The sequence below is a fragment of the Meleagris gallopavo genome, chromosome 16 (assembly GCF_000146605.3).
Source record: "Meleagris gallopavo isolate NT-WF06-2002-E0010 breed Aviagen turkey brand Nicholas breeding stock chromosome 16, Turkey_5.1, whole genome shotgun sequence".
NCBI classification, from domain to species: domain Eukaryota; kingdom Metazoa; phylum Chordata; class Aves; order Galliformes; family Phasianidae; genus Meleagris; species Meleagris gallopavo.
Window position 1 is genome coordinate 14433508 of NC_015026.2, and position 8655 is coordinate 14442162.

Below are 8655 nucleotides of genomic sequence, written 5' to 3' on the forward strand. Positions count from 1 at the left end.
CTAGGGGCTGTGCCCAAAGTGGCACCAAGGGGTGGCCTGTGATCCTTTTGCTACATGTCAAGCAGCAGAAAATGCAGAAGTTATGATATAATGTAATTCCAGTAAGAAAAATACTGTACCTAATACACAAAGTCAGTGTTATGACTCATATTTTAGTTCTGATAGGTCTCCTAAGCACCCCATACGTGTGACACTGCTGGACAATGACAGTTTCTTCCTGCAGAGTTTAAACAAAGTAGAAGTAAGTTTTAAAACTTGAAAACTTTTTTTAACAGAATTAGAAATCACATACTAAGTGTTCGTTTCAATAATGGACTTCCCAAGTCTTTGATCCCAACTGGTTAATGTCAATAAGGTGCTCTATGTAAGCAGAGGAAGAAAGGTGAAAATGTATAAAATGACTGCAATGTAAAGAACACAGCACTGAAAGAGCTACCTCCCCCCTCTTGCGAAAATCAACAAGAGATGGGCAATTTCGAGCTGTTGGACCTCTCACATCTTGTAGCTATTTGCTAGAAAGAACGGTTCAGAACCAATGGTTTGTTTGCCAGCCAGGGTGCAAAGTGTAATTAAACAGACACACTTAGGGATGGAAGATAAAATATCAACTCCTCTTTACTTCACAGATCGTGCAAATAGATAGCACTCCACATGCAATGCTGTCATCTCATGCTGCTGTTTCTTGGCCTTTGGTGAGGAAGCGTTAATAACAAGGAGACAAAGTAAAGCAGTTTGTGTGAATGCGTCACTGGCACACTTAATCTCTGCGGGGGATAATCTTCACTTGGACTGCAATTAAATCCCCATAATCTGCCACTTTTAGATGTATGTTTTCGTGCAAGATCACACAGAGGATCTGCCTGGGCTTTGCTTTGTAGGTCTTGGACCTACTTTCTTGAGCAGCGTGATGGGTGTCATTCCCCATAGCTGAGAAGATGCATCTGACTCCCAAGGTATATATTCAGCATGTATTCACCTCATACTGCCTATGCAATGGGAGATAGAAAATGGTCACTATGACTGACAGACCTCAGCACTGCACTTTAGGAGCTGAAGTTGACCCTTCTAAACTACACTGGAAGCACAGGAGGGGTTCAAGGTCCTTGCACTACTTGTCCTTGTCCTACTTCTGTTCCCAAAGTCAGTCCTATAACCCAGCCAGCCGGCTGGATGGTAAACTGCAAACAGGTAAGAGCAACATCATTTGTATTCCCTACTTTCCTAAGCTTCATACATATGTATATATGTGTATACATATTATAGAAGATTCAAATATTCAAATTACTTTTTGCTCCCGATTCTTTGGCAAAATATTTTGTTCCTCGCATTTCAAAAGCCACCGAATTTAGCAATACTAAAATTGGAAACTGTAGCTTAAGTCATGATAGCAGAAATGAGAGAAGCAGTCCACTCCTTCACTTCTAATTGCAAATCACAGCTGAGCTATTATTTAAAGCAAAATTCTTCTCTAAAGATGCCAAGTGCTATTTAAACCTCTTGATTTTAGGGCAGAACAAGATTTTGATAGAACTGCAACACAGCACATGTCAAACCAAAGTCTCACTCAGCAGCAATAGCAGAAGATAGGATCTCAAATAGAGGGGTGCTGGGTTTGAAAAGATTAGCCTTAGTTGCTGGCAGTGGAAACTCCCATCCCAGCTGGACAGTGAGGGATGCAGTTAACAGTAATTGCTTCTCTGCACCATTATTAGGGGCTTTTATTTACAAATATCACAGAAGAGTTTCTAGCTCCAATGTATGCCAAAGGGTTTTTTTTAATTATTATTACACACAATCGAAGAAGTCAGTTCTCTCTGGTTTGGACATCAAACCAGTTGTCTGCCAGTGGGTCCTTGCACAAAGTAAACCTGCTCACTGCTGGACACCAGGTTTCATTTAACTCTGGGCATTCATTAACAAACAGAGGCACTCACGTGATACCCTGGGAGATCAGATTAGAGAGTGAATGAGAGGAGATGAATCCAGAAGAAGGAAGTGCCTGCATGCTTTCCCTTTGCTGCACTCAACATGATGAAATTTGAATGGCAAGCAGTGTCACCAATGCGTTTTGAATGACTATTAAACACAGAAGCTATCATCTTTTAATTAGTTTCTCCATAGAAAAACACAGCAAGCAATGTTCTGCACATTATCTGGCAGATGGGTTACCATTCAAGATAATGAAAAAAAATTAATTTTCACTGCTCCTACCCCCTGTATATGAGGCTCAATCCTGAAGCTGCTATCTATCCTATTATAAGGTGCAAGATTACAGATTAATGAAAACACGTGCCACCTTAGCAAATGTGATTCTTATTTCTATCCCAACCACTCTCATGTGTTGTGTAAAGGCAAGAGGCCAAGTGCATGCCTGCCTTGCCCTGATACATGGAGAGAATTACAAATTCGCTTTCCCTCCCATGCCAACTTCTGTCAGTTTGATCAACAAAACCCGTAAGTGCCTCTGAGGTTCCTCAACAATCACAAGCAGAAGTGAGCCCTAAAAGCTGGGAGCTGAATCACTTTATCAAGCTTTATGAAGTCAAATGCTATTTTGCTTTAGTCCAAACATTAGAGAACTTCATTATAACCAAGGTCAAATATTCTAAAAATTATTTAAATCCAGGCAAAAAAAAGTTTATTAATTGAATGATAGTAAATGAGTATCAGTGAGCACACCAATATCACCATTTTTTAATTGTATGAAAGATGTCCCCATGCACATAAATAAGCTCAATCAATTAAGTCTGATATGACTAAGTAAGAAGATATCAGTGTGCACCAACTATGGAGCTCATTTAGTCTGCAGAGCCAAGATGGTTTGGTTACTAATATGGAGCAGAAAAAACACTCTCAGCCAAGAATCTTATTTAAAAAAGCACTCAAAAGCAATGTGAAGCATAGCAAAGCTTTATGGAAAAAATAAGTTGCAGGTTTTGTGAACTACCTTCCTGTAATTCTGACTTTTTAAAACACTAAATATCTGCCTATTTTGCCTTAAAATACAAGTTTTGAGCACCTTGAGGATAGCAATTCATCTCATTAAGCTCTCTTCTTAAATCCTGGGGAAGAAAAACATGGCTCAGAATTGATAATCATTCATAAATGCTCATATGCACATGAAAATTGCAATAATTCTTCTTGTCTTTGCAACAGCTTCATCCTAGCTTAATTCCCCTGGAGTTATTTTCAGCCAGCATAGCATAACAAGAGAAACAGTACCACAGTACATTAGAAGAGGTTAATACAAATGCACAACAAATGCACTGATTGCTCAGAAAGCCCCGATTGTAGTAGTGCACAATTGGTATAAACCAAAAGGTCTGAGCTGGGGACCAAAAGTTTGGCTTTGGTAGAAATATATAGGTTATACCCTTGAAATCTGATGTGACAATTGGTGTGCTAAGGTCAGCACTTCAGGAATTTGGTTCAATGACTGGAATTGCCAAACTTCATATGCTTGGAAGCCTTTACCTTTGTCTTGCCCTTCTCTCACCTTTACTCCTGATAACAAAGAGGGGAGATAGCTCCAAGCATACAGTGCCTATATACAGAGACATTAATGAAAATGGACAATTACCACTTTCCTAAAAATGTGCTATTCTGTTAACTCAAGTGGAGTTTGGCTGATGGAAATTACTAGTTCAGAAGTTCATGACTGAAAACAATGCTTGGGTGTGATCAACTCTGATAATGGAGGGGTAGGAGAGAGTGTTACAGATGGATTTGGGAGATGCTTCAGGTCCACCTGTCCCCTGGGCTTGTGGGACACTATTGAATCTGTGTACCCAGTGTCACACAGCCTTCAGGTCACTCACACAAGTTTGTATTCCATTTTGAGTTTCCACGTAGACTTTACTGCTCAGCAATTTATATACCAGGCAGCACGTATACAACCAAAGAATCATTTGCTACTCTTCACCAGCAAGTAAAACCCTGCTGTGCTTCCTTTAACCTCCCCTGGGCAAATGTGTGTTACCAGCAACTGCCACCAGTGAATAATAAATATTAACAAAACATTTAATTGGAATCTTATTGAAAAGCACTTTCACCAGCACAGCTGGCAACGAATGTTGTCTCCTTGCCAAGTACAACACAGGTAGAATCATAATTAGTCACAGGCTACAGAACATACATGTGTAAACATCACTGCTCAAGCATGATCTTTGCAAAGCCTGAATTTGATAGATTACAGTAATCTGGGTTCTAACCAACTTCCCTGGCCTCGTTTTTGAACAGGTGCTGATTATTCCTCTATACATACCTCTAGTCTAAACTGTTTCTTTCTTATAGTCTTTGATAATTTCCCATGTAATCCTTTATTAAGACTCATTGAAGGAAGAGATTTGGACAGTAGTCTGCACCCAATTAACAATCTTTACTGTAGATCTTTCTTTGTCCATTTGAAACCCTTGCACTAAGATGCTGGCTGGCATAAGAATTCATTAGAACATTTCTTCTGAGAACACATCACTGCGGAGGTGTGAAGGATGTGCTCCCTCAGCAACCAAAGGACACCATAGAGGGTGAGGAAGATGACTTTTTGTTGAATAGTCGTAGGTGAAAGTGAACTACAAGCTGTGATGCTTGAAAAGAAAATCAATTTGGATAAACTAATGTCTTTATTTTGAAATTCATTTCTGTTTGTGACCCGAAACCTTCTCTTCAGCCATTGTAGTGATCAAATCTTGGCTTACAAATTCTCATTCTTACTGGAAGCATCCAAAGCACTTTTCCAAATCTGTTTATTGTTTTACAATCTGGTTCTTAGTAACATATCTGAGCCTGGCACAACAACATTTCAATCATGCAGTCAGAGGTGAGAAATAAGGTGTATGACTTCAGGGAAAAAACACTGAATGGTAAACAACAGAAACTCAAAGCAATCACTGAGCACAAGGTTTGAAAGGGTGAGAAAAGCTAACAAGGCAGATCTCAGGTGTATGAGCTGGCAAGTAAAATGGTAACAAGAATAATCATAACTTCCCAGGGAGCCAGTGCAGCATGTTTCTTCATTAGCAATGCCCAAAGCACAACTGACCACTCCGTTAATGATACCTGCTGGTAAATTGCAAGGTTGTGCTGAATCCCTGGGGAACTCCCTGACATGGAGTGGGGTGCACCTGCCAGGACCCCAAGGACCTCATCCACGTTTTCTCATTAAATAAATGTTCAGCAGAAATCTACTAGATCATTCATATACATATGTAACACTTACCCAGCTCTAGTGCTTCTGGAAAGATCAGGTGAGCACCAAATAAATTTCCTAAGATAGAGTGTTAACCAGAGAATTCTCCAGCTGACAGAGCTATTCAGAAAAGGGGTAACTTTGGCCTGTTGGAAGTGGCCCAACAAATCACATCTCTTTTTTTCTCTCCAGACTAAAACATGAAGGCAAAAAAAAGTACCAATCAATTAAGATTTTTGAAGTTGTTAAAAACACTGCACCAGGGAAGTTAAAATGAATATATTGCAACCTCATTCCAGAGCCTTAATATGTCAAACTGATATTGTGACAATGCATAAAAATCATACTAATGCCTTCCTGAACAGTATCAAAACTTAAATCTGTAGAATTGAACAAAAATGGCTGAAACTGAACATGTGAAGATGTGATACATGGAATGTGCCAACCAGTAGAAGTGTTGAACAGAACTCAGCTTGCAAAAGCACATCTGTTTGTTGCAACAGTTAGAGGTGCCATGTTAATATGCACTGAGATGCTCCCAATATAGCACTGCTATGCTTGTTGTGAAGCCAGACATCAATTTAAAGAGCACATTATCCTGGAAATACCCCGCATGTTAGTGATGATTACACACAAGGTAAAGTTGAACCAATGTTCCAGCAAAACAAACTGGCATACTTGATATCCTAAGATAGCTTCCTGATCACACAAAACCAGCTATTATGCATACACTTGATTTTCAGCCTTCTTAATACCCCAATGGCTCATTCCTTCAAGATGTAGCTCTTCTGGATGATCTCCAAGATCTTCATAGTTCTTCTTCACCCTATCTTCAATATCATTATTCTTTCTAGCACCTCTCTAGCACCCAGGCTCTAGTTTCTTTGATTCTCTGTTCATACAGATCACTCAAGACATTATCCTCTCATTTATCTCTCAGGTTAAAACCTGAAGGACATTGCACTAGTGCCTACAGAAAAGTGATCAGAGACACTTGAAGGAGCAAAGTTCATGACTGCTCAAGATGAATTTATTGTAGGTGGTGATAAACAAGCCTAAAGCAGAAAAAACAACACCAAAAAAACATCAAAAAAAACCCCAATGGATTTTGTTATAAGTGCACTTCTTGAAAACTACTTGAAAAAGTAAGAATTTGTCGATAACCTGATTGACTTGCAGCATTGAAATACTAAGTGCATTCACTGTGAAGCTGGAATCTTCCCTTCACCACAACTGTCAACTTAATGTCATGCATGTGCAGCTCCATGCCAACCTCTCCTTGCCTTAATGAAGTCAGGTTACCCACCTGGCACCGCTGCACATCTAGAGCTGTGCTTGCCAAGAAAAATAAGCAGACTCAGCCAAAAGCTGAGATCCACTTTGCAAGAAATGCAGTTATTTGCTTTTTACAGTTTTATCTGTATGTAGGAAGCATCTTTGGACTTGCTGGAGCCTTCAGGATCAGCAGTGGTTCCAGCTGCCAGTTCTTTTCCATCTTATTGATTTACTGACTTTAATGTTCTTCTTGTAGAAGAACTCTGATGACAACAGTAAGTGGGTCAGGCACATGTTCTTCAAATGATGAAGCTAAGCTGATTGATGTAAGTAGAGAACCAGATAATTATCTGCACCTAATTCAATTTGATATTGTCCCAATTCAAATTCTAATTTTCATTTGTTCATGAACATGACTTGCTACTAAACAGACTCAATTAAAATTGCTTAAGTGCAGCTTTGGATCAACTTTTCCAAGTTCTGAGTACATTTTTGACTAAAGAAGTCAATTTTCTCCCTTTCCCTGAGAAGTTATGTTAGTTTTACAGTTGCTCTCTGTCATGGAAGTGAAGGACAGAGTTTGTTTTTCCTGCACAAAACTGCCATTTAAAAAAAAAAACAACACAACACCACTAATTGCCTTTCCTTCATGTCTGAATGTCAGAAAGTCATATATATTTAGCAGATTGAATGTAACACAAGGAGAAGGATAAAACTTCTGAGCTGACAAGCATCTTGGTCAGAAGAATCCAGCATTTCTCAAAGCATATCATATCAATTCATATGCTTATAGGAGAAAATGAATTTGATTCAAATTTATGCCATCCTTTCAATCTTACAGGTTTTCATCACGCCTCTTTTAGAGGAGAAAATGGAAAACTTGTGCTCTGTGCAAGTTACTCCTTCTGCTTATAATACTTTTCTACCTTGTCCTCAAGCGTGGCAGATAACAAATGACACAATCTCTTAGCATCATCATGTTGTATTCCTCACACCACAAAAACCAACCAACCACAACAGCAGCAACAACAACAAAAATACAGAGGGAAGGGCAGTTGTTGATCCTTGGCTCCTTTGCCAATGCCATTTCAGTGAATACCTTCTTTCAGCATGGCCCACAACAACTTCTGAGTCAAGAGAACTCACAGCACTTCTAGCTTATGGGGTCTTGGTACCCAGGTCTCAACCCCAAGAAGATATCCTTGAATGAACAACTGTGGGTGAGCAAGAGATGCACCAGGATGGTCATTCCAGTTAGTATGTGAGTAATGTATCAGTAATGCATCACACACAAGAAGTCCCAATTCTCATTCTGCCTGCTGGCATGCAATTCAGGATTACCACAACATCAGCTTAGTAAGAGCAAAGTCAGAAGAGATACTACAAAAATTGCCAGCTACATAAACGAAGCTTTGAATGCAGGATCCAAGCCTATTTCCACAGATTTATGGCCACTGCTTTGAGGAATAGAGCATCTGAGAACTGAGAGTATCTCATCCTTACAGATGAGAGTATCTTATCCTACAGATAACAGAAGAATGTGATTTCTTGGGAAGCACAGTGTTACCCTATGTTTTCTGTCAGACTTTTTTCCTGGTAACTTCAAATCTCTCCTTGTTGCAGATCCCCAAATGAGGATAGTGCCACCTCTCAGGCACGCTTTTCTTCCAGCATGAATCATACCATAGAATCATAGAACCAAAGACTCACAAAATGGTTGGGCTGGAAGAGACCTTAAAGATCACTGAGCTCCAACCCTTTGCCATGGGCTGGCTGCCCCCCCAGCTCAGGCTGCCCAGGGCTTCACGCATGGCCTTGTGCACCTCCAGGGATAGAGTAGCAGCATCAGAGCCTCATTGCCCTCTGGATGCAGAACTTTTCCCTCACATTTAACCAAAGTCTACCCTTTCGGTTTAAAATGCTCCCCCTTGTCCTCTCACTAGTCTGTGAGAAAGGCAAGTCCCCCTCCTGTTCATAAGCTCCCTTTAGTCCTGGAAGGCCGCAGTGAGGTCTCCCTGCAGCCTTCTCCTCTCCATGCTGCACAGCCCCGGCTCCTCAGCCTGTCTCCATAGCAGAGGTGCTCCAACCTCGGACATCTTCGTCGCCTCCCCCGGCCCCGCTCCAACAGCTCCCACCCTTCCCGTGCCGGGCCCCAGGCCTGGACGCAGCACTGCAGCTGGGGGCTCCGAGGG